The sequence below is a fragment of the Microtus ochrogaster genome, chromosome 10, assembly GCF_000317375.1.
Source record: "Microtus ochrogaster isolate Prairie Vole_2 chromosome 10, MicOch1.0, whole genome shotgun sequence".
Taxonomy (NCBI): domain Eukaryota; kingdom Metazoa; phylum Chordata; class Mammalia; order Rodentia; family Cricetidae; genus Microtus; species Microtus ochrogaster.
Genome location: NC_022016.1, coordinates 47,757,067 through 47,784,384, shown reverse-complemented (window position 1 = coordinate 47,784,384; position 27,318 = coordinate 47,757,067). Strand labels below are relative to the sequence as shown.

The 27,318-nt window shown below is 45.7% G+C and overlaps 1 protein-coding gene across 5 annotated transcripts in view; it reads right to left on the bottom strand.

The window, feature by feature from the left end:
- Zbtb40 (zinc finger and BTB domain containing 40) overlaps positions 1-10,293 on the bottom strand; it is a 68,034-nt gene extending 57,741 nt beyond the window's left edge. For all 5 annotated transcript variants that reach the window (XM_026782074.1, XM_013348463.2, XM_026782075.1 and 2 more), the window contains exon 1: positions 10,170-10,293. The gene's annotated coding sequence lies outside the window, so the exon portion shown is untranslated. The remainder of the gene's footprint in view (positions 1-10,169) is intronic.
- Positions 10,294-27,318: the final 17,025 nt, after the last annotated feature.

The following is a 27,318-nucleotide window of genomic DNA, read 5'->3' as shown; positions in this document are numbered from 1 at the left end:
CCTCCCATTCCTCACTGATAGGTCAACTGGATCTGGATTAAACCCAGGGAATAAATACTTACCCCAGCCCTAAGTTCATATTAAATTCACAATAATAAATAGCTGCTCCTTGGTACCCATGAGTATTGATTCTAGTCCCCCAGAGTTATCAAAACCTTTGGATGCCCAATGCCCACAGAACATTGTGCAGAACTCCAAATTATCCCTGCACATCCTTCTGTAAGCTTATGTCTCTTAAAAATGCAAATGCTATGTAAACAAACTCTACATGTTCAGAACAGGTGTATTCTTCCCCAAATATTCTCTTTCTACTGATTTTTATTGAGCTCTACATTTTTCTCTGCTTCCCTCCCTTTCATCTCTTCCCCAAGGTCACCATGCTCCCAATTTACTCAGAGATCTTGTTTTTTCTACTTCCCATGTAGATTAGACCTATGTAAGTCTCTCTTAGAGTCCTCATTGCTGTCTAGGTTCTCTGGGATTGTGATTTATAAGCTGGTTTTCTTTGCTTTATGCTTAAAAACCACTTATGAGTGAGTATATATGATAATTGCCTTTCTGGGTCTGGGTTACCTCACTCAAAATAATGTTTTCTAGCTCCATCCATTTGCCTGCAAATTTTGTAAATGTACCACATTTTCCTTATCCATTCTTTGGTGGAGGGGCATTTAGGTTGTTTCCAGGTTCTGGCTATGACAAACAAAGCTGATATGAACATAATTGAGCACGTGTCCTTGTGGTATTATTGAGCATCCTTTGGGTATATACCCAAAAGTGGTATTGCTGGGTCTTGAGGAAGGTTGTTTCCAAATTTTCTGAGAAATCGCCACACGGACATCCAAAGGGGCTGTACCAGCTTACACTCTTACCAGCAATGCAGAAGTGTTCCCTTTTCCCCACAACCTCTCCAGTATAAGTTGTCATCGGTGTTTTTGATCTTGGCCATTCTTACAGGTGTAAGATGGAATCTCAGAGTTGTTTTGATTTGCATTTCTCTGATGACTAAGGATGTTGAACATTTCCTTAAGTGTCTTTCAGCCATTTTAGATTCCTCTGTTGAGAGTTCTCAGTTTAGGTCTTGTACTCTGTTTTTTTATTGAATTATTTGTTCTTTTTATGACCAATTTCTTGAGTTCTTTGTATATTTTGGAGATTAGACCTCTGTCTGATGTGGGGTTGGTGAAGATCTTTTCCCATTCTGTAGGCTGTTGTTCTGTCTTGTTGACCATGTCCTTTGCTTTACGGAAGCTTTTCAGTTTCAGGAGGTCCCAGTGTCTGTGCTACTGGGGTTATATTAGGAAGTGGTCTCCTATGCCAAGGCATCCAAGTGTACTTCCCACTTTCTCTTCTATGAGCTTCAGTGTGGCTGGTTTTATGTTGAGGTCTTTGATCCATTTGGACTTGAGTTTTGTGCATGGTGATAGACATGGACCTATTTTCATTCTTCTACATGTTGATATATAGTTATGCCAGCACCATTTGTTAAATATGCTTTCTTTTTTCCATTTGATATTTTTTGGCTTCTTTGTCAAAAATCAGATGTTTGAAAGTGTGTGGATTAATATCCGGGTCTTCGATTCAGTTCCACTGGTCCTCCTGTCTGTTCTTATGCCAATACCAGGATGTACAATACAGTACTGTAGCTCTGTAGTAGAGTTTGAAGTCAGGGACTGTGATGCCTCCAGAAATTCTTTTATTGTACAGGATTGTTTTGGATATCCTGGGTTTTTTGCTTTTCCATATGAAGTTGAGTACTGTTCTTTTGAGGTCTGAGAAGAATTTTGCTGGGCACTGCATTGAATCTGTAGATTGCTTTTGGTAAAATTGCCATTTTTACTACATTAATTCTACCTACCCAAGAGCACGGGAGATCTTTCCACTTTCTGGTGTCTTTTTCATTTCTTTCTTCAAAGATTAAAGTTCTTGTCATACAAGTCTTCCACTTGTTTGGTTAGAGTTACTTTGAGTTTTTTATGCTATTTGTGGCTATTGTGAAGGGTGATATTTCTCTAATTTTTTCTCAGTCCATTTATCATCTATGTACAGGAGGGCTACTGATTTTTTTTAAGTTAATCTTGTGTCCTGCTTCATTACTGAAAGTGTTTATGAATTGTAGAAGTTCCTTAGAAGAACTTTCCCCCAAATATTTTCAACCCAAGGTTGATTAAATCATGGATGAAACCCATAGGCAAACAGGTCAACCATATATTCCAAATGGTAAGCAATGAGGAAGACACTCTGGAAAGATAGTTATGAAGTAGCCCTCGGGACCCATCCATAGCAGGTAACATTCACCAAGCATCTCTTGTACCCTAGGCATGGTGGCAAGTGTCTTATACAAGCGGCCTTACACAATCTCTGCAAAACCAGTGAGTCAGTTTCCACTTTCCACTGAGGAAGAGGAGGCCTGGCAAAATGAAGGGATTTGTCCAAATAACCCAGTCAGTGAGTAGCAGTCAGTAAATGAATCCACACTGTCTGATGCTGGCGATGATACTGTTTCCAGAAAATTATAAGGTCCAAGCCTGAGAACCTGAGATTCAATGAACCTTGACATCTTAGTCTTCTCACATCTGAACAACTGGCTGCTGCAGAGGTACTGCACACACACAATAAACAAGGTGGTTTTTTAAATAACAGCAGAAAGTAGGTGTGAAGCTCCTCTGTACAGCACTTACCTGGCATGCCTGAGGCCCCGGATTCTGCCCCAGCACCAGTAAGACGGAGGACATGGTAAAATCTACTTACTCTCTGCTGTGTGAAGCCCTGGCACAGTATAGATCTTAAATGCTCTAACAGGCTCACATGCTGAAGGCTTGTACTTCAGAATAGAGCTACTGGGGGTGGGGGAAACTTAAAAGGTGGGGGTGCATGGAAAGTCTGGGAACTGGGGTATATCCTAGAGGGCATGGAGGAGTCTGGTCTTCCATGTGCTCTTAGCCTCACCACAGACCCCAAAGCAACAGAGCCAACCAACCAGGGACCAAACCATGAGCCCCAAACCTCCAAAACAATGATCCCAAACGCTTTTCTTTATGAGTTGCTATCTCTTTATGAGTGGCCTGTGCAAGCAGCAGAGCTCTGCCAAGCTCAGGTGTCATGTCTCACACTCACAGACACTTTGCTCCCAGGGAGCTTATGACCCAGCTGAGGAAAGCCCTCTCTGCCTAAATCCACCTTTTCTTCCACCTTTGTAAAGAAGAACAGAAGCACATAACGACTCCAGACGCCTGTCTTCCTGCACTATGTCCTACCGCAATGCTCAGATCATTGGGCCCTCAGTTCCTTCTGTGTGAGCTCCACAGAGCAACGTCACGCTCCTTGCCTGCGCTGGGAACTTCTTCCTTTGTCTTTGAAGAACTGGGAATGGCTTTTATCTCTAGCTTTCCCCCAGTCCATCACAAGGGAGTCTAACAAGAAGGTTATCTTAAGGAACTAACAAAAAAAAAAATGCAAAAGTGTAGCTTCTCCACTGCCTTTAACGCTGGCAAAGAGCCTGTGGGATTCCATCGTTATTTGCTCAAAAATGTTCAAAGAGAAACACGGAAAATTTCATCCTCACCATGCTGCAGCCCAGGAAAGAAACCAAGAACTCTAGGGGCCAATTACTCCACCGTCTGGACTTTGACCTTCAGAAGTCTCCCTCTGGTTTTAGCCTGACTGGAACTGAGGACAACTGACAGCAGAGGGCCAGCTGAACGGGCAGCCTGTGTCCAGGCTGGTCATACTTAATGACTGCCGGGCCCTCAGACGCTCAAAAGTTGCAGTGCCATGCCAAACCCATGGGCTAATTGAGCAAATTTCACTGTCACTTACTTTAAAGTTGCTACCTTTGTGACATCGGGCTAGGAGCTGGGCACTCAGAACAGGGGCAGCCCTTTGAAAATCAATCACTACCAATGGCTCCAATAAAGCCAGAGGGAGGAGCCAAGCAGGCAGAACACACAGAGGCAGTAAAGCATGAGCAAGAACTGGCTGGTTGCAGACAGAAGTGAGCAGCATTCTGGATGAGAAGCTCATGCCAAAGCTGAGAACACAGGCAGGCTGAGGACGGCACGCCTGCCTCCCTCCCTCCTGCCTTTCCCAGGACAACTGAAGCTGCAAATGTGAAGAGGCCTGACGCAGAACTAAGCCTAGTATAGCGCTGCAGTTCTCGCATGGAGCCTTCAACATGTGCTTTCCCAAGCCTTATCCTCAAATTAATACACTGGGAATTGTTCTTCAGAGTTTATAGGAGTGTGAGCTAGGAGAATTTGGGAGATTCTAGTTCAATGGTAGAACACTTCCTACCATGTCCAAAAGGCCCTAGTACCACAGTAGTAATAATTTTTTAAAAAATGCTAATAATTGGGACCTTAAATTATAAAAATAAACACATACAAACAACACCAAATGGACTCAGCAGCAACATATATGTAACAGTGATATTTAAGAGGTCATAAAGTTGAGAGGTAGTCAGGTGACACGAGGGAAAACTGGAAAGGGGAGATTGTGGTGTAGAAATAATGTAAACACAGGACTTGTGTATGAACTTCTCAAAAAACCAAAATGTTCAAATAGTCAGTACTGAAGCTCTGAAGGCTGTAGTCATTTTGTGCAATGGACACGAGGCTGCTGTATGGCATTTTCTTTGAAATGAGGATTGGCTCACAGGCTGCTCACTTACTGGAGTAAGCCTGAATGACCCTACTCGCCTCAAGAAAAACTAGTACTCACTGGCTTCCACTTCTGCTTAGAATCAGAAAATGTGAAAATTAAAATAAAATAGGTGAAAGCTCCTTATTCAGGTGAATATACCAAAGGAGGAAATAATATCCAATGCCTAGTGGCTACGAAAGGCACACAGGACTACACAGTGCATGGCACTTTGTGTGTGTTCAACGACAGCAATTTTTATTATGATAATGGTATTTATGGGATGGGTTAAGGTAGACAAACCGCTCTGCATCAGTGGCTGCAGATTTAGGAGTGCCTGGGTGCAGGCCTCTGTCACCCTCTCTGATTTCCCCTTGTCTAGTTTGTTCATCTATTTAGTGGGTGGATACTGAATGCTTCTTAAATACAGGACAAAGTGCTAAGTACTAAATAGGAAACAGTGGAAACAGACAATAGAAGGGTGTTAGAGGGGGCAATGTAAGGGGATAAAATACCCTAAAGGGGTAGTTATGAAGCATCTGGTTACATGCTACAATACAAGGCTGTTGCAACATCCAGCACAGAGGTCATAGTAGCTTTAACCAGAGGTGCAGAGAGGGGAGCAGAGACCAACACAACAGAAAAGCGGCTTAACCAGCAGCAGTTTCTACCATCATCTCCTGTGAACTAAAAGAAGAAACTGTGTAATCAACTAGACTTTACCATTCTGCAAGGTGGCATGTAATACACAGTCAACCACCATGTTGTACACATTAAAAAAAAATTCACTCCATGTCACTCTAAACAATACATTAGCTGCAGTGATAAAGCTGTGTGACAAGGTGTCTATTGAGCATGGGCAAGGCTGATTTTAATCCCTGGCACTAATAAGAAATACATCAAATATTAAGAAGGAGGAGGAGGAGGAGGAGGAAGAGGAGGAGGAGGAAGAGGAAGAGGAAGAAGCAGCAGCAGCAACAACAACAACAACAACAATCTGGGCTTGGTAGCCCACACTAGTAAGCCTAGTACTCAGGATGAAAAGGCAAGGAGAATCAAGAATTTCAAGATCTTAAGGCCAGCCAGTGCCACTTGAACCCATCCAGGCAGGCAGGCAGGCAGGTCTGTTAACAAGGTCGCTAAGAGACACCATCCACATCTCACTAGTCTTCTGTAAGGCACTAACATTCACAAGGAATTTTGAAGCATGCCCTTAAGTTTATCCATCATGTCTGACCACTTCATATAAGAAACAAAACCTAAAAAGGTACTTCTAAAACTCAGGTCAAGGGCACAGATCTGTACAAAGGACTGCCTGCATGACTTGGGTCTGGTGTTTCGCGTGACATTCATTATCAGCTCTGCTCCTTTTGAGGGGTCAAGGACTCTCTGAGATCTGATTAAAGGGATGGTTCTCCTTCTGCAAGAATGGCATTCTGGAGGATTCGTAGCCATTTTCAGAGGCCTCATGGATCCACTGAGAGTCAACATTTCCCTGGAGATTAACGATCTCGGTTTTTCACGAATCAGCTATACTCTACTTACTCTGTGTAAGGAAATGAGTTGCTTGGTGTCGAAATTTTGAGGGTCCGAGTTAAGTAACATTAGGGAAATAGAAGGAAAGTCACTTTCTTTCTTTCCTTGCCCTCTGTTCCCTGGAGAGCTGCCAGGGCCTCACACTGTGTGCTCTCTGTGAATGAAATACTGTACCCTCTGCACAACTTAAAGAAAATGACAGCTTCATCTCTGAACTTAAATGTCCTTAATATTTAATTCCTTCCTATGTGGTTAGTAGCTTGGGTCTCCACATTCTCCAGATGATGGCTTTGGAAGGTAAGCTATTAGAAGTTCAGAAAAGTGCATACCCCAATTCAATTTCCTCGGGAAAATCAAAATCTCACAGGGGTGAGAGCTCAGAATGATTGAGGGGCCAATGCCGTTGTTCCCCAGGTGTGCTGGGGAGGGGTAGCGTGCGTACTGAGGATGGAGCAACAGGGCACACCAATTTGTTTTCCAATCTATTTCACTTCAGTTCAGAGCATCATCTCAGACAGACAGCCCAGGAAAACAAGCTGCACTTTGGTTACTTTCAGTCTTCCTCAATCTGCAAATGCAGCTGAGTGTTGCCAGAGTGCGGCCTGTTTTCCTGGGCTGCCGTCTGCACTGATGCTCTGAACTGAAATAAAATAGATTGGAAAACAAATTGGTATGCCCTGGCTCCTCCTGCAGTTTCATACCATGCTTCAAAGCTGGCGTTACCACCTACTCTTTACTGGAACCCAACAGACACAAATCACAAAGTAAAAACAGCAACGCTCAGATGGAAAGGTCCCACCCAAACCCGAAATAGCAATTTAATTCTGGGCTTGCAGTTCAATACTGCATTAACATGCCACTCTGTGGCCAGCTCCCAGCTCCATTCACTGGCCTGGTTGACATCTTCTGATGACATGCCTAACACGGTTACTGCATACAGTATAAAGCAAAACCTGACATTCATTCTTCCATACGACAGCTCCAGTGCTCCGTGGATTTAGTACAGCCTATCGTTTCTCACGCTCTTGTTCTGTTCATACCTATTCAAAAAGCCTGGTGCTTTTCAAGTATTCCATACCACGGTAAAAACGCTAAGACTTTGTTCTTTGAGACACAGCCTCACGATTCTCGTTTTTTTTGGTGGGCTGGCACAGGACTCACAGAGATCCACCCTCCTCTGCCTTCTGAACGCACAGATTAAAGGTGTGCCTCACCACGCCTGGCTCTTAAAGGATGCTGCTTCATTAGAAAACATTGAAAGGAAACCCACAATCAACTGCAAACATGCCCTAGATTTCCCAAAAAAGTCCCAAGAAAGTGCAGATATCGGGGCTGAAGGTGTAGCTCGGGCTCAGAGCACATGTTTGCTGTGGGACAGACTTTGGTTACATTCCCAACATCCCCAAAATGCAGGTATTCCTGATGGAGGAACATTAACAGTTCTAAATTTAAAGTGCTAAAATGATGAAAAACTTTCTATGTAGACAATTGTATAGCTGGGTTGGTGGGATGGCTCAGTGGACCAAAGGTACCTGCTGCCAAGTCTGACCTGAGTTCAGTCCCTCATGGTGGAGCCACGTGGTGGTAGGAGAAAACCAACTCCTGTAAACTGTCTTCTTCCTTCCACCATCACACTGCCGCATCCAGCCCCCCCCATCTCACCACACGTGCATGTGTGCACACACGCACAATTAATGTAATTTTTAAATAATTTAAAAGAACAATTAAATTCCACTTGGGAAAGCTGCCCTCTATTTAAACACTAGAGAAATCTATCTCCCCCTCTCCCCAAAAGATAGAAAACACACATCCTCCTGCCCCTCATTTTGCTTGTGACACATCTGAAATTTCACTATTATTTAACACATCTGGGGTCAAATTTGGGTTAGTCTTTCGAATTGGATGTAATTACATACAATAGTAAGCACACTGTACCCCAGCACTCCACAATAGGACAAGGAGATAGGCTGCATTACCAGTTTAAGACCAAGAAGACCCCCCTCTCAGAAAGCAAACTCAGGACCTATTAAGACATTTTTCTCTTCAATAAGCAAGACAACACCCTACTGTGCAGACCGTAAGAGCAGACAACAACTCTGCAATGTGTCAAGCCACCCAGCTCTACCAGTGCTCGTGGTGTAGAACAAATTCTCAAGTATTTGCTAAAGGTTTGTATATTTACTACCTTCCTGAAAACATCAAGTTGTGGCATGGGCTAGCAGCTGAGGCCACAAAAGTAAGATGTGGCATTACTCTCGTGGACCTCACAAGCTGGCAGGGAAGACAACAGATGGAACACAGCATGACATGATCTGTTTACTTCAGCTCCATGCTCCCCATGCATAAACCATGTAATACTGGCCATCTCTCCAGGGTAAAAGGTTAATCCTAACACTGTCTGTGTCACAGACTAAGTGACAGTTCACATTAAGCCTTAGTGCCAGTATCTGGCACAAAGAAACTGCTCATGAGCATTAACTACTCATTTATTGCTCTGGTGCTATGAGATAGGTTTGAAATTATTTTTTGTCAGACAGCCAGGGGTAATGTACAACTGCAGTTCCAGCATTTGGAAGCTGAGGAAAGAAGATCTCAAGTTAAAGGTGAGCCAGGGCCGTGCAGCAAGACCCCTGTTTCTGTGTACCTGTATATCACCCAAGCCCGTAGAAGACCCCTGTTTCTGTGAACCTGTACATCACCCAAGCCCGTTGAAGAATTTAAATTCCAAAGAGACAGAGGTCAGGGCTATCTTGTGCACTAGTACATTTCCAGGAATCAGACCTGCACACAGTAGAAGCAAACTGCTAATTAAGTTTGCTTATGCAAGCCTAGGTGTTAAACAAACAAAACAACTGTTAAATGTTTGAGGGGGCTAGGCAAGGGGTACACTTGGGAGGGAGAGGCAGGAGAGTCAGGAGCCCAAGGCAAACCTCGGCTACCGTGTACACACACACACACACACACACACACACACACACACACACGACAGGGGTTGGGAAATACCATCACAGAAGAACCATGTCTACATGACCGGTGGGTATAATTTATGCCAAGTACTGAGATTGCTCACACAGCGATAACCAATACCAAGATTTGGATACAATTACAAGAAAGAACACTCCCAGAGGGAGAAAGCAGTCTGAGGCAACAGGGAGGGTCCCAGTGTTAGGCTCAGATTGTCGGTCCTATGACCTAGTACACCCCAAAACGGCTTAATCTCACGTCATTTCTTTTGCAAAAGAAAAATATTTCCAACGTCATGTGTAAACATAAAGTAGATGGTCTATTGGATGCACTGGGCAGGCAACATTGCGAAGTATGAGAAACTAGCTTGACCGTGACACGGAAGTCAGGGTATTGTGTCAATCGAACGTTAGCTCAATCTACTTGTGCCTCGGGCCAAGGCTGGCAAACTTCTGTAAAGCGCCACGGAGAAATGACTCCAGCTTCACGGGCCTTTCCATCAAAGCGGGATAAAAGCCAAGCAACGGCGAGCACTCCCCCGCCCCGCGTCGGGCAGGCGGCCAGACAACACATAAACAATGAACGTGGCTGCTTCTCGGTGCAACTTCACTTCTGGGAGCTGAAGTTTTATTTCATATGACTTCTATTTCCCCACAACTATTTTAAAACGGATAAACCATTCTCGTCTCGCAGTAAACAAAAGCTGAGAGCAGGGACGGGGAGGGAGCCCTGGGAGGGGGGGCGTCGGCTGGCCAGTCGCGGGGAGCTGGGTAAAAAGGCCCGCGGTTGCCAGGCAGGGTCCCGCGTCCTCCCGCAGGAGTTCACGACCGAGATTACGCCCGGGGTGAGGGCCATCCCCGGGCCACGTCCAGAGGACAGCGGCGACTGTGACCAACGCGAGCCCCGCGGAGCTCGCCACGTGCGTAGCCCGCAGTGCGCAAGGGTCCCGGGGCGCCCCTCATTTAGGGAGTATCTCGGGCCGCTGCCGCAACAGGGGTCTCCACGCGAAGTCCCAGCGCCGTTTCTATGGTTACCTGTTCAGTACCGATTCAAACTGCAGTTCTTTATTGACAGCGCCATAGAGGACACGAACACTCCTGCCCGAAGGGAACAATAAAGCTTTCTCCATTCAACAGCGCCAAAGACGCCAAAAGGCAGCCATCTTGGGGCCGGGGGATGCTGAGGGCAGAGACGCCGACGTGCTCGCGCCAGTCACGTGCTGGGGGTGGTCTCGCGAGAAGGCGGTGCCTGTACCACGTGGTCACTCTCCACCAATGGTAGGCTCCCAGGGAAAGCTGTCTGCTAGCCTGTTCTTGACCTCTGAACTCCGCCCCAGTTCCTTTGGAGAAGTTTGCCTGGTGTGGTCCCTCATTACCCGGACCACCCTGAGATCATCAGCCTGGAGACAACAAAGGTTTCTGTCCGTTTTCCATAACAACGAACACGGTCAAGTGCAGGACGGGGACGGGACTTATTCTGGACTGGGTTTGGCGTGGATTCTTTTACCCTTGTTCTCTCTCGTCTTACTGCACTCCGATCCTAGCGTCTTGGCAGTCAAACACGCAGACTTTTTTGTCCCTGCTACCGATGTCAGACCCAGATCCAAGCAAGCCTCTTGTTGCAGAGTCGAGCTCCCTCTGTGATTACAGCTGTTCCGTCGGCAGTGACAATATTCAGCGCTGTAGCTGTCAGTTGGACTTGGTGCAATGCCGTTTGAAACCAGAAGTTCAGTCTATCGAGTAGAACTACCACCTCGATAGATGACTGCTGCTGTCACCTGGCTTATCGTATTTACTGTCACTGCGATTTGGACCCTCTGCCAGAGACTGTAACGTTCGTACAATTCTGCTCATCGGAACACTCTGGCCAGCTGTTGTAGTTCGTTTTTGTTGTGATAAAACACACTGACAAAAAGCAACATAATCAGTCAGGCTTGGTGGCCCATCCTTTAATTCCGGTGCTTTGGAGGCAGAGGCAGGCAGATCTCTGAATTTGAGACCAGTTTGGTCTACGGAAGGACTTCCAGAACACCCAGGGCTACATAGTAAGATTAAGAAGGAGGACCAAGGAGAGAAAGATTTATTTCTGCTTACAATTGTAGGTTAGTCCATCACTTTGGAGAAGTCAAAGCCAGGCAAGGACTTCACAGTCGCATCAAGTTCGTAAGAGCAGAGAGAAGCGAATACACACACGCCTGTTTGCTTGTGTGCAGTTGGATGTCTTACACAGTTAAGGACCCCAGTTCAGGACCAGTCTGGAGAGTGGTGCTGGCCACAGTGAACTGGGTCTTCTGACCTTGGTTAGCTCAAGACACCCCCAAGCCCCCCCCACCCAGCCAGTGTAGACAATCCCCTAGTGAGACATACTTCCCAGATGATTCCCCGTTTCGTCAAGTTGACAAAGCTAAACATGACATGACACCCGTAGTCACCTGTCAGTTGTTTCCACTGTCATCACTCGGTTATTCTTGCCACAGTCAAACCAGCGTTTAGCAGGCCCCTGCCTGGACACAGTCACCTTCTGAGTCACTCTCCCTGTTATCCTCACAAGTCCCCATTACCTTCAGCCTCAGATTTACCACTGGTGTAGCCTTTAGACCTTCACCTGCAAGCTCTTATGATGACCGAGCCCGACAGCCAGCAGCCTCTGGTTCACTTATACTAGGAGCCCCACAACGTAGAACTGTTGGCTTTAAGAAACACCTATGACAGTGCTCGGCACATCGGGGCTCCACAAGTAGGTACTAAATGAGTGGATCTTTTAAAAACAGCACGGTCACTGTGCTTTATGGAAACGTGGCTGGCTTGCAACTCATGCAGCAGGGATCAGTTTTAAACTCCTCTGCTTAACCAGGTTCTGCATCACACAAGGAGTAAGAGGAGAGATCGCAAGAAAGGAGGTTGCCATGTCCACAGAAATTTCATGACTGTGGTGACAAAATTTTTTTCAGTAGTGGGGATCAAGCCTTGCAAATGGTAGTCAGGGACTCGACCCCTGAGCTGCATCTCCCAATCCCTAGAATAGGATTTTAGAAAGCTTTTTTCATATTTTAAAAGGAACACATGGGATTAGGCAAAATGTCTCAGCAGGTAAAGTCACTTGTCACCAAGCCTGATGACCTGAGTTCCATCCCCAGGACCGCACATGCTGAAAAATGATAACTGAATCCCACAGATTGTCCTCTGACCTCCACACATACTGTGGCACATGTCTACTTGTACCCAAATAATGAATATACATGTAATAAAAAGACTACATGGCCAGTGAGACAGGGCAGTGAGTAAAAGCTCTTGTCACTCAAGATTAACCTGAGATCAGTCACCAGCATCCATGGGAAGGAGAGAACCAAGTCTAGAGCGTTATCCTCCGACCTCCACATATGCACACTGTACTCGCCCACATAGATACACGTCATGCATGAATAATAAAAATTAGAATAATAGCTGGGAGTGATGGTGCACACCTTTGATCCCAGCACTTGGAAGACAGAGGCAGTCTGATCTCTGTGAGTTTGGGGCCAACCTCGTCTAAAAAGCAGGTTACAAGACAGCCAGGGCTACACAGAGAAACCCTCAAAAACCACCCCCTCCCAATTAAAATAACAGGCAAGGTTTTCCCTAGTAGACACGTGATACACGCACATGCACAAATACACACACACACACACACACACACACATTCTTAGCTGCAGTTTCCTGGTAGCATTTACTTGAAGTTTTTCACTGAGTATTTCTAATTCAAGAATCTATAATCCAAACTGCTTCAGACTCAGAAGACTTTCCAGTGGTAATATAACATGATGAGTAGAAAATTCCGCACCGTATCTCCTGTGGCAGATTGTAGTTAAAACAGGCGAGAGGTCTAGAGAGCGATTGTTTAGTGTGTAAAAGCCATGGCTGTTTTCCCAGAGGAGCTGGATTCAATTTCCAGCACCAACAAGGTGTCTTCCAACCATCTGTAACTCCTGTGTCAGGGGATCTGATGCCCTCTTTTAGGCACTAGGTACCCACATGGTACACAGACATACATGCAGGTGAAACATCCATACACACATCCACAAATAGGAACACTGACAACCTGATTTTATATAGCATTCAGCCTATGTATGTAAGCTATATATGAAGTACCCGTGACTTTCTGAGCCCATGATTTCTCATATGTATGGCAAATATTCCAAGTCCCGAAATCCAGGATACTTCTAGTCCCAAGCAAATTCAACTTGCATGAAACATTTTTTTAAATTTCATTGGTGTTTTGCCTGTATGTATGTCTGTGTGAGGAAGTTGGATCCTGGAGTTACAGACAGTTGTGAACTGCCATGTGGGTGCTGGGAATTGAACCCAGTTCCCCTGGAAGAGCAGACAGTGCTAGTAACCACTGAGCCATCTCTCCAGTCCCCCATACATGAAATATTTTTAAGAATATATTTTATTTATTCTTGCAGTTTTATAGATTTAAACATCTTGACCATATGCACCCCTTACTCCTCCCCACTCCCCTGAACACCCCTCAACAAGTCCCCCTCCTAACTTCATGTCTTTTTTTTTTTAATTTTTGTAACCCACTGAGTCCAATTAGTGCCGCCTGATGGAATCCTGATTGATCTTCTTGGTCTGATCTTGTGCGGGTAACCATGAATTCATGGGTGCAGTTGGCCATGTCATGTAATGCTAAAGATAGCATTACACAGCACACACGCAGGCAGAACTCCCTCTCTCTCTCTCTCTCTCTCTCTCTCTCTCTCTCTCTCTCTCTCGTCTTCCTGCTCTTTCTTCCATTCTTTCCACCTCTCTTTCGAAGTGTTCCCTGAGCTTTGGCAGCGGGGCTGATACAGGTGTATCTCATGTAATGCTGAGCGTTCAGTAGACTTTTATTCCCAGCACTTTGGCCAGTTCTGTGTCTCTGTAGTGACCGTTGCCCACTGCAGAAAGAAGCACGTGTGGCCAAGAGGAACACTACGCATGAAACGTGAGACAATCTTCTGGAACTGACTTACCTACAGTTCAGGAAGAAGAGCACAGGAGGGTGTGTGAGTAGGTTCCATGATAGAGCATGTACCTAACATGTGAGCCTGTATTTCAGAACAGCAAAACTCTGACTGGGCACAGTGGCGCATGTATAGTCACTGCTACACAAGAGGTTGAGGCAGTTGGGTCACTTGAGCCCAGAGTTGGAGGCAGTGTGGTAACATAGGGGGACCCCGTCTCAAGAAGGAGGGGGTGGAGAATATAGGAAGCATGGCATTGCAAAGAGCACTGCCCCTCGCTTCTGGCTGCTGTCAGAATGGAAGAATAAGAAAACAGTGCCTGGACCATCTGATAAAGTAGCCTCACTTTCTCAGAGAGTGGCGACAGCTTTTGTAAAAATTACATGAGCTTCCCCATTGGTAGAAACTTGACCTTGATGGGAAAGATACTTGGGGAGTTTTCAACTCTGTCCACCATAATAGAGTTGCTTCTCGGGCCACTGCCCTCTGTAAGATACCCAATGGTTTCAGTTAATCCACCCACTGTGGTGTCTCAGGAATGTGGGTCAGTGCTAGAGCACTCGATCATTATTCAAGACTCCATCACCAAAAAACGAACGCAATGAAAAGCTACCATCTCCACAGCATTGAACACATACCAAGCGGGAGCTAGCGCAGCCAGCAGCATTTCCCTGCTAATGAGAGCAGTTGTCATTTATCTCTTTACGCCTCTCTGCCACATGCCATGCCACCCGGGAGTCTGGAGTATCTCGTTTTACTCTCATAACCCTCAATGACCTTGGTACTGTGAGGCTGGAAAGACAGCTCCGCAGTTAAGAACATTACAGCTCTTGAAGACAACTTGAGTTTGGTTCCTAGTAATTCTACCAGGCAATTCACAACCCCCTTAACTCCAGGTCTAAAGGGTATCATACCCTCTTCTGGTATCTGTGGGCACCAGTACTCCTGGGCATGTCGCCCCTGCCACATACACAGCTAGACACAATTAAAATTGTTTTAAAGAGGAAACTGATTCAGAGAAATAAAATAATGCACCTACAAACTCACAGCTCTTGAAGGAATTCAGTTTTCAGCCAGGAGATCTGACTCCAGAGTCTGCACACCCTTCAATCTTGCATATTAACTTATGTTTTATGTAATAAATGTGTTCACTGTAAGGAATGGAAAGATTATAGCAAAACACAAAGATAGCGGGAGGCCAGTGATTGTAAATCCCACCACTTATCTATACCCTGCCATTAGAGCTGAGAATCTCTCCATCTCTGGACATATTTACATTAGTAGGTGACTGCGGAGATAATAATGACAATTGGTGACAGCTTCTATCCGCTGATCGCGATGTGCTGGACATTATTCTAAGCACTTTCCTTGAACCAACATACTTAATTTACTCGAAGAGAGGTGGAGAAACATCATTTTATTAAAATGAGCTCAGTGGACATATTCAGGGTTCACAGCAGTCAACCACCTGCTGGTGTCTTCCCCCCGAATCTGGTTCCTTCCTCAGCGTTGCTGCCCTCCAATCAAATTTGCAGCCCTCCAATCAAATTTGCAGCCCAGAGTCCTGTGGTTCTGAGCTGCAAAAGTTGAGTCCTTAAATAGCGTTTTCCATGCAGCTACTGCCGGGTCAGCTGTCTCTGCTGCTCCCCAAGGTGGTGGTGGTATTTGTGGAATCAAAGTCTGCTGTGTTAGTTAGAGCAGGTATCGGGGCTTCAAGTCCCCCTCCCTCCCTTTCCAAGCACTAGTTTCTCCGTCCTTCTCTTCAGTCCCAGTGAAGCCTGGTCTTTAGATCTTGCCCAGTGGCCACCTCAGTCCCAGATGGTGCAGCTGTTGGAATTTGCCAAATACCTCAGAAAGGTCAGCTGCTGCTCGTCTGTCCTGGAAGCCAGAAGACGAAAGGGCGATCGTCATGCTCCAGCTGCAGTGCCCAGCCTGGAGCATTCCCGAGCCCTGTGCCTGCTGATGTATTATAGATGAATTCGGTGTCTCAGCTGGGCCAGAGGCATGCGCACATTCAGAATGCTTGAATCAGTGTCTCTGCTGACACAGTACACAGGTCCTTCATGTTCATCTCACCCAAAACCCCAAGTGGTGGTTTTCCCCTCAAGGCTGTTTCTTCCTTTCAGCTCTGAGATGATGCCTCCAGCCACCATTCTCTTCAACATTTCTCTTTTTAGCCTTCAACCAGTCATCAGATCCTGTGGATTTTACCTCTAATTTGATGTCCAACACCACAGACATGCACACGAGTTCACAGACAAACACACTCGTAGAGAGAGATTATTTAAAATCACTGAGCCTTCAGTGATATATCTGTCTGATGAAGGGGTTGTTGGGGATGGAACAGGGAGCAGCATGCACACACCCCAAGCTCTACCTTTCAGCCCAAAGTATATCTTTTTGCTGGCATAGGGTTTTGCCCTGGTGTTGATGGCTGCTGATTGACTGACCAGGGTGGTAGTTGCTGATACTTGGGGTGACCGGCAATTTCTTAGAACAAGACAATAGTGACTGTCCTGGCTAGTTTGACGTCAGCTTGACACAGCTAAAGTCATCTGAGAGGAGGAAACCTCAATTAAGAAAATGTCTCCATAAGACTGTGCTACAGGGCCTGGAGAGATAGATGGCTTAGCAGTTAAGAGCACTGGCTGCAGTTCCAAAGGACCTGAGTCCAACCCCTAGCACTCCCATGGCGGCTCACAGCTGTCTGTAGCTCCAGTTCCAGGGGACCTGGCATCTTCACACAGACATTCATGCAGGCAAAATAGCAACACATGTAAAAATAAACATTTTTTTTTAAAAAGGGCTGGGGCTGGAGAGATGGCTCAGTGGTTAAGAGCATTGCCTGCTCTTCCAAAGGTCCTGAGTTCAATTCCCGGCAACCACATGGTGGCTCACAACCATCTGGAATGAGGTCTGGTGCCCTCTTCTGGCCTGCAGACATACACACAGACAGAATATTGTATAAGTAATAAATAAATAAATATTTAAAAAAGGGGGCTTCAGGCAAACCTGTAGGGTATTTTCTTAATTAGTGATGGATGGGGGAGACCAAGCCCATTGTACATGGTACTACCCCTGGGCTGGTAGTCCTGAGTTCTATAAGGAAGACCGAGCAAGCCGTGATGAACAAGCTAATAATTAGCACTCCTCCATGCCCCCTGCCTCGGGTTCTGCCTCCAGGTTCCTGCCTTCACTGCTTCTCATAATGAACTGGTATAGAGAACTGTGAGAGAAATAAACCCTTTCCTCCCCAAGTTATTTCTGATCATGCTACTTCATGGAGCAATAGTAACACTAACTAGGTCAGTGACTTTTAGTTCGTTGATTGACTTACAGTGCGAGGAATTGAAGCAGGGCCTCTTGCATACAGACAAATGCCCTACCACTGAATGACATCACAGCCCTCAGTTGACAGTATCAACTTCCACACCAAAACAGCCCTAATCCCATTGCATGACTCCAACAGAGCTGCAGCACAACTAGGTCCATTGCCAATAGCCGTATTTTGAAAGGAGTCCTTTTTCCCTCAACAGTGGGTTTAAAGTATTCAGTAAGCCACATTGAAAACAGATGTGTACTCATCAAGGCTTGTTCTGTTCCTACAACACAAGCAGAGGAGGGATTTCCTGTAATCCTTTTTAAAATTATGTTTATAAACTTTATTATAAAAACCCTTGCAAATAAATAAAAACGTCACATACCAAAATTAACCAGACCCGTAGTCTACACAACTCAGTGAGCATCTATACAGTTAGGACAGGCAGTCAGAGCAGATGTGGAACTTCACCTTACCGCTTACACATTTGGAGTCAAATATCCTCCACTAACACCAAAACAAAAAATCTATGAGTTCGAACTAGAAAAACAGTTCCTTTTCTCCTCCTTCATAACCCCTGTCTGTTACCTGCATTCTGCCCTTCCTCGGTCCCCTGGTAGTCACCCTCTCTCATTCCCCTTCCCCATGTTGTTCTGCACCCGCATGCGCATTTGCTTACACATGTGCATACACTATTGGCTAGATGCCACGTATGAGAGAGAACATGTGGTTCATTTCTGAGGCTGTGTGATCTTGCTTAATACCTTACGTTCAAGTCCATCCATTTTCCTGCCAAGTTTTCTACTTCATTTTCTTTAGAGCTAAAAGTCTCCCATTTTATATATGTACAAAATTCCCATTATCTGTTCATCTCCAATGGACAACTAAATTGGTTCCAATCCTTTCCACATCTTGTCCAACATTTGTCATCAGATTTATTGATGACAGCCATGCTGATGGGGTAAGGTGGCATCTCACATGGCAAGTTTTAACTTGCGTTTTCCTGGGGGGTAGAGATATTAAACACCTTTCTTTCTTTCTTTCTTTCTTTCTTTCTTTCTTTCTTTCTTTCTTTCTTTCTTTCTTTCTTTCTTTCTTTATTTTTAAGACACGGTTTTTCTGTGTAGCTGTGTCTGTCCTAGAATTTACTCTGTAGACCAGGCTGGCCTTGAACTCTGAGATCTGCCTACCTCTGCCTCCCTAGTGCTGGGATTAAAGACATGAGCACACACCAACCATCCAGTATTGAATACTTTTTAAAATATTGGCCATTTGCCCTCCTTCAGTTCATTTGTCCATGTGTTGATTGGTAGTTTTATTCCCTTAATAGTAAATTTCTGCATTCTTTGTAAATTCTACACATTAGCCCTTATCTGGTGTGCAGCTAGTTAAGATTTTTTTCCCACTCTGTGGGCTGTCTGTTAACTCTGCTGATTGTGTCCTTTTCTGTACAGAAACATTCAAACTCGTGTGTTGTTGATGTTCTATTTAAAAAGTTCTTGCCATGGTAATGTATTTATACCAGAACTTGGGAGGAAGAGGCAGGTGAATCTTTCTGAGTTCAAGGCCAGCCTGGTCTCCAGAGAGAGTTCTAGGACATCCAGGGCTACACGGAGAAACCTTCTCTCAAAAAACAAATAACAAATAAATGGTTCTAGCGTACCCCAATATCCTGAAGGGTACTCTATTGTGTTTTCTACCAGAACTTTCAGTGTTTCTAGTTTTAAGTTAAGGTCTTTGATCTATTTTGAACTGATTTTTGTACAAGGTAAAAGAATCTAATTCTATTCTCCTGAAGGCAAAGTCCATTTTGTCGGCACCATCTGTTGAACAGGCCATCCTTTTCAAAGTATGTTCTTGCCTTCTTTGTCATGAATTAGGCAGGAATTACCCATTTTATTTCCAGGACCTCTATTCTGTTCCATTGGTCTTCTTTTCTTTTTTTCCCCTCCCAAGACAGGGTTTCTCTGTGTAGCTCTGCCTGTCCCGGAACTTGCTTTGTAGACCAGGCTGACCTTGAACTCAGAGCTCTGCCTGCCTCTGCTTCCTGAGTGCTGGGATCAAAGACGTGAGCTACCACCTCCCCACTCTTACTTTTATTTTTATGCCAGTATGTCTTTATCACTGCAGCTCTGTGTATAATCACACCCCAGCATTGGTCTTTCTCCTTAGGACTGCTCTGGCTATTTGTGGTGTTTTGCGAATGAATCCATTTGAATTCCTACTTTAATTTTTCTAAACCTGGGAGCTATGACATGGGAATTTTGATAAATATTGCATTAATTCTGTGTACTAGTTTTGGTTATAGATATTTCAATATTAATTCTGCCAATTCTGGAACAGAATATTTTTCCATCATCTAGTATCTGCTGTGATTTTTCTTTTTTAATAATTTGATTTTTTGTTTCAATATTTCACTTCTTTGGTAACTATATATTCCACGATTCTTTTTGTTTGTTTTTTGAGACAGGATGTGTCTACATTGTATTACAGCTTTGAAGGGAAGGTACCCTGACTGTAGGGAGCCAGCCTGTAGCTATAGCTCTGAAGGGAAGGTACCCTGACTGTGGTTTTGTGAGAATCTAAAACAATGAATTTATTCTTTGGGGGGAAATTATGAAATGCCAAAGTTAGTACAAGGCAAAAAAATGGAATTAAACATTCTTTGCTTCGTTCCTTCAATAATTTAATTACTGAGTGCCTATTAAAGTCTAGCTATTATTTCTATTCAAACACAGTGACCATCCTCATCCCTAATCAAAATGTTACCAGGCCAAGGAAATTTTTTGCAGGCAAATTCTCCCAAACTTCTATAGAATAGCTTATTTCTATTTCTTCAAAGTTTTTTTGCAGAGAATAAAGAAGACAGTCTCCAAATTATTTATTTAATCTAGTTAAACCAGATTATAGCTAAATAGGTACAGTACGGGAAGACTTATAAATCAGCCTATAACTACAAATGGGAAATTCACTAAAAATCACAGTAGGGTTTATTTAGAATCAGATAAAGCTACCAGGATTCATTAGAGAAAAAGATACAGGAAAAACATCAAGTTGTGGTTAAAGTAGCTTTCTTACCTGATACATTCTGTCAAACACCTACAAGGCTGGAGAGATGGCCCAGCAGTTAAGAGCACTGTCTCCTCTTACAGACATCCTGCGTTCATTCCCGGTCCCAGTAACCATATGGGGGCTCACAACCATCTCTAGTGGGATCTGATGCCCTCTTCTGTCATAAAGTCAGTCTACAGAGTGCTCATATACATAAACTAACTAACTAACTAAGTAAATAAATAAATAAATATTTTAAAAAAAGCTTATAGTGGAGGTAGGTATAGTGATATATGCTTTTAAGTCTACTGCTCAGGAGGCAGAGGCAGGCGAGGCAGGCGGATCTCCATGAATTTGAGGCCAGCCTGGTCTTTATAGTGAGTTTCAGGTCATCAGGGCTACATAGTGAGACCCTGTTTCAAAAACAACTCCCCCAAAATAATTTTCCAAAATTTACTGCAGCTAGATGTTGTGGCCTACACCTTACCCAGCACTTGAAAGATGAAGCAGAAAGATGAGGAGTTCACGACTATCTTTGGCTACATGAGTTGTTCCCCATTCCTCACTATTGGAGTGAAAATGTTTACTCTACCATTGTATGTTGGGAAAGTTTTAAATTTTTACAGCGCCTCACAGCTAAAAGTTTGCCTTAGGTCTCAAAAGAGTCTGGGAGCTCTTGAATGGTGCTGGAAACTTTAGGACCATGGGGAGTTTTAAAAACTGAGCAGAATGCATTTTGCATTGTGCAGTGACTGTGCACTGGGGTAGAGTGTTCGGTGTGGGTGTGAAAGCCCTCCCTCCTGCCATATGTAAGAACACAAGCTAGTGGCACTGTTTTGGGAGGCTGTGGGACCTTTAGGAGGTAAGGTCTGGCTGGTGGAGGTGTCACTGGAGATGGGCCTTTAAGGGTCATAGACTGGCTGTGCTGGCTAGTTTTATGTTGGCTTGACACAAGCTATCGTCATCTGAGAAGAGGGAATCTTAATTGAGAAAAACGCCTTCTTAATATTAACCTGCAGGCAAGCCGTTAGGCCATTTTCTTAATTAACGATGGATGGTGGAGGGCCCAGTCCATTGTGGGACGGGCTACTCCTGGACTGGTGGTCTTGGGCTCTATAAGAAATCAGCCTCCCTGGAGAGCAAGTCAGTAAGCAGAGCTCCTCCATGGTCTCTGCATCAACCTGGAGGCAGGTTCCTGTCCTGTTTGTATTCCTTTTTAACTCTCTTTGATGACGAACAGTGGTGTGGAAGAGTAAGCCAAATCAACCCTTCCCCTTTAAAGGTACTTTTGCTCATGGTGTTTGATCACAGCAACAGTGACCCTAACTGAGACACTGGCCTTGCTGTGCAGCCCATTCTTAGCTTCCTGATCCATGCTCCTGTCGCCACAGAACAAACCATATCTGCTGTTGTGGCTTCCCCACTGAGACAAGCAGCAATCTCTCTGAAACCATGAACCTAAACAAACCTTTCCTTGACCCGTCACCAGGAGAAAACCAACTGAAACAATGCCCTGCTGCGTGGGGCGAGAACTGGTCCAGTCCGTTTGGAAAGCCGTCATGACAGGCTGCCTAGTGGCACAGACCACTTTAGATCACAGCTGTGTTCCAACCCAGGGAAACGTCTGGCCTGAACTCACAGAAATCAGTCCCAGCAGCTCCATAGCACACTTGGATGCAGCGTCTATGTTCTTCAGCAGAGAATTAGTCAATAAAACATAATGTGCGTGACTGAAGAACTCAGTGTCACTGTCTAAAGGACTGGATCCATACCAGTCAACATCAACGTGCCTCGAAGACAGAGAGTGGCTGATACAGCCAAGTGTCAGATGTGTTCGCTAAGCACACATGAGGCAATAGTTAAGTTGTTTGGCTAAGTGGCTATGTGTGGTTAAAACATAAATGCATCTGTAAGCACAGACAGAATGACAGAGAGCCTGAGGATCATGCCTATGGGATAAGAGGGATGGGTCTGGAAATCAAAGACAGACAGTAAATAATGAGGCTGAAGAATAAAATACTAAATTGAACGATAAGCCTGGGACCAGACTGAAACCTCGTAAGAGGAGATATGAGTTCCAGTCCTCTTTCTCGTCTTTTTGAGCTCGGATCTCAGGTGTCCAGGCTACATGCACAGGCAGAGCCCCAACTCACTGCATAGCAGAGGATGATCTCGAACTTCTGATTCCCTTAGCTCTGACCTCCCCAGCACTGCAAGTGCAGGCACACACGACCACGCCCAGTGCTGAGGATGGAACGGGGGGTGCACGGATGCTAGGCTGCTCTCCACTGACTGAGCCGCACCCTCATCCCCTAGTTCATTTTCCAAGTCAGCAAACATGAGCATTGCAGACACTTGGCTGCTCAATGATAGCTCCTTTTCTGAGAGAGAGCCTTGCCACAGAGTCCAGACTGACCTGAAACTCATCATCCTCCTGCCTCAGCATCACAGGTGCTCGTACCACAGGCATTCACTACTGTGCCCAGCTAATGTTTCCTGAATGAGCAGACTGTTTCCCCAAAAAGAACATCTCCAAGTGGGTTGTGCTTCCACTAGGGATCTTGCAATGATTTATCTGAATATTTTCCTCCACAGGGCTCCGCATCATTTGCCTCCAACTGTTTAATCTCATCAAGCGGAGCGCTCACAACTTCCAGTCATTTCACGCGAGGCCATTATCACGGCTGTCTTCCGTGTTGTTTTGTTTTTCATTTGGAGTTGTATTTCTGAAGCATTTCTTCCCCCGGCAGGTTTTGAGCCATCTGCCATAAAGGAGGCACTTAAGATTTCAATAGCAGCGAAAACAGATTAAGCAAAGGTTTGCCTTTCATGTGGAGTGTATTTCTGGTCCGCTTTCAGGTCTGCACCTCAAAGAGCCTTTATTTTGTTTCAGTCGATTGAAATTGAGGCCCGGGTACCGGATGAAATGCCTTCGCGCTCCTTTCAACTGTTCGAATGGGGAGGAAATCTCCTGCCTCAGATATCCGCATGGCTTCCTTTATGTCTCTGCTCAAATGCCATCATTTTTTATTTTGGGGTGTCAGGGCTTGAGCCCAGGGCCTCGCACATGCCAGACAAGTGCTCCACCACTGAGCGACACCCCCAGCCCCAGTGTTATCTTTTTTTTTTTTCTAAGCTAGGATCTCACTTTGTCTCCCTGGCAGGGCTAGGACTCTGAATGCCCTAGCCTCAGCCTCCCAACTCCTTGGATTATGGGTAGGTGCCACCACACCAGGCTGGAATACTATTTTCTTAGAGGCTTTTAACTATCTGTAATAGCATCTCCATTCTTTTCCTTCTCTCCATCCCCCCCCCGTGGGGGTGTGTGTGTGTGTGTGTGTGTGTGTGTGTGTGTGTTAGGTCAGAAGTCAGCACTGGGTGTCTTTCTCAATTTCTCTCCACTTTATTTTTTTCAACAGGGTCTCTTGCTGAACTTGAAACTTGCCAGTTTGTCTAGACTGTCTGTCCAGTAAGCACCAGGGCTCTTCCTGTCCCCCCACTTCCAGCACCAGGTTAGCAAGCACGCACCACAGCCGTCTTTTTACATGGGCGGTGGGGATCCAAACTCAGATCTTCATGCTGCGACACCAGCTGAGCCGTCTTCCCTGGCTCGCTTTGTTTTTCTTCCCAGCACCTCTTATGTCACACTGTGTGATTATATCTATTTATGATCCACTTCCCCATGTGGGAACACCAGTCCCTTGAGAGCAGGGACCTTGTCTCCTCTGTTCACCGTGCTATCTGCACACCAGGAGCAGTGTCTGAAGCAGAGCACATGCTTGAGATCAGGAACGCATCTCTCTGAAGTATATCACACCTTTCCATCTTATACAGTTTTGTGTCCAGCTCATGCCTTGTAATCACCCGATCTACATGACCCCTTCTGCTGGTCATCTTCCCGCCGACTGTACATTCATTCCGCTAATATTAATGGAGCCCCTGCTGTGTGCCAGCTGCTGTGCCATCCCATGGCCAATGAGAGAGGGCAGGTCTCGGGGGCTCCACTTTCATTTCAGCGGTGTCTGTGACCTTACATGTCTGAAGCTGGCCTGTTATTAGAAGTTCGGGCCTGGCAAGATGGCTCAGCAGGTAAAAGTGCTTGCTGGGTAAGCTTGCTGGCCTGGATTTGATCCCTGGGTCCCATGGTGGAAGAAGAGAGCTGATGCCAAAAATCTGTTGCCTGACCTCCATGACACACATGCAACACACACACACACACACACACAGAGAGACAGAGACAGAGAGTATTTTAGAGTTAACATGGTGTTACACACCTGCAATCCAAGCAGTTAAGAGACAGATTAGGAGGATCAGGATTTGGCCAAAGGTACGAGACCCTGCCAAAACAAAAACAAAAACCTTAGCCAATGTTGAGTGAGTGCTAAACACGCGTCCTGGGGGCCATCCAGATGAGAACCATGTATGATGGCTTCAGAGCCCTACAGGATCCTGCACAACCCCTACCTGCTCCTCTCCAGCCTCCGAGATGGCTTTAGTCGCTGTCTCTTCCCAGGGGTGGGGGTGGGCTTCTCTCCAGCAGACACAGATACAGTTTGAGAGTTTGTTTGAATCTAAGACCCCTTTTCTATGACAGACTCGGCACTCACTGCCCATTTGCTAGAAAGTGTTCAGGAGACACCTAGTCCATGGCGGTCTTACTATGTAGCTAGTCTAGGCTTAAACTTGTGCCCATCCTCCTGCCTCAGCCTCCTGAGTGCTGGGCTTACAGACATAAGCCACTCTACCCAGCAGTTTAGGGTTTTCTGTCATTTTAAAGATGAGGAAATTGGTGATAAGTTTAGAAGCTTCTGTAAGGTGGGGGGTCAATCCAGGTTGGACTTGGCCTTGCCTATCAACCCTCTTCTCTCCTCCACTGGCCACTTTGCCTCCAAGACATCTACAGATTCCCTCTGTTACCTGAGGCAAATGTCCACCTCTGGTCACTGTGGAAGTTAAAATAGCTACCGCAGTGGTGTTCAGCAAGGGTTCAATGCACAGCCTGAAGACCTCAGTTCTATCTCTTTCTCCCTGGGGACGAAGCCTTCCTTTCCGTAGCCACTCTCTCTATGGAGGGAGGCTCCCATAACAAGGCTGCACGAGCTTAAAGCTGGTCCCTCACATCTGTAGGCAGGAAGCGGAGAGCCATGAAGCCTGCTGCTGCTCAAAATGTTTTTCCTGTTTATACAGTCCAGGATCACAGCTAGAACCCCGGGCCATCTACCACAGGGCAGGTCTTCTCACATAACTTACACAATCAAGATACCCCTAAACACACAGGCCTATGCAGAGGTCTACTTCCCAGGTGATACTAGCGTCTATCAGGCTGATAATCAACACCAACCAACACAGGAGAATTCCGGCTTGCTGGCAGTTAGGAACTCCTCGGAGGCTAGTAATGATCTTGGCTTGATAGTACTATTGCTTGGACCGGGGTAGAGGGCAGGGTGGTGGAGAAAGTAAATAGAGAAAGCCAGGAGTGGCGGCATACACGCTTAATCCCTGCCCTTAGGAGATGGAGGCATGCAGATGGGGAACTGGAAGCCAGCCTCAGCTAGGTGGTGAGATGGGGGCTTGTGGTCAGCACTGAGAGGTCATGAACAGAGAAGGTGGGCATCAGGATGGGCAGCTCAGTGGCCAAGGTGCCACTTAGAGCTTGTGGCTGTCACCTGCCTGCAGGCACAACTGAAACCTTAAATTCATAAGGATGCTGTTGGGGCTACTCAGTGACTCTCAAATACATTGGCCAAAGACCCAGGTCCCCTTCAAATCCACCACTGTCTTTTCTAGAAGAGCAGAGACTGCTTGTTGAAGTGGGGATACGCCGGCTGAGCAAGGGCTACTAGGAGCAGCTGACATCAATGGTTGGGGAATGCAGACTTCCCGACTTCTAAGTGATTTAGGCTCCCAGAGGACCCCGAGAAGAAATATCATCCAATAACCAGCAACCATCCCTGGCCTCCCAGAGACACAGAGTAGCTAATGACCTTGGTGCTAATGACCTTCAGGGGAGCATCCAAGCAGGCACAAAGGCAGCTGCAGAGACCTCTCCACCAGAGGAGCCCCAGCCCCAAAGGCTTCAAAGGGCATGGTGCTTGGCTCCTCTCCCTGGCAGCGATTACAATTCTGTATGAAACCAGCCAAGATTAAGCAGGCTTGGCTGGACTAAACGTCTGTCTTCGGTGGGTCTCCCAGCTTTGCTTCTGGAGAATCTTGGGACACATAGTGTGATCCTAGGCTTCTGTTCCAGGTTTGGCTCCCCAGTGCAGGATGACTTCCTATTCACAGCAGCTTAAAGTGCGAGTCTACCAGACTCGAGATGCTTCTTTGATGTCACTGACTTGAGTCTTGTTTGGAAGTGTGGGTAAACAGTGGTTAATCACATGCCAACTTCTCTCACCCAGTTGTTTTTTACTGGGGGCGGGAGGGCTAGCCCTCTCAAACAGGTCAAGTGTATCTTGGAGAACATTGGGTTTGTCTAGCTTGAACCCGAGTCTTGCTTTAGGTCCTGCAGGGATCGCTGTTCTTTCTTGCTTAGCCTCAGCCTAAAAGGCTCCTCTTCCATCTTCTCCTCCACCACCTTCTCCATCACCTCCCCCACCACTGCCATCATCACCTCTACTCCCACCTCCCCCTATTTCCCCTCCTTCTACCTTTTCTTCCTCATCCTTATTTTCTCCCTCCTCCTTTTCCTTCTCTCCCCCCTTTCTTCTTTCTCCCTGAATTACCAGGAGTTGAGTCCAGGGATTTCCCGTACACATATCAGGCTAGTATTCTCTCACCGAGCAACGTCCATAACCCAGCATCCATTCCAAACTTCTTTTTTTTT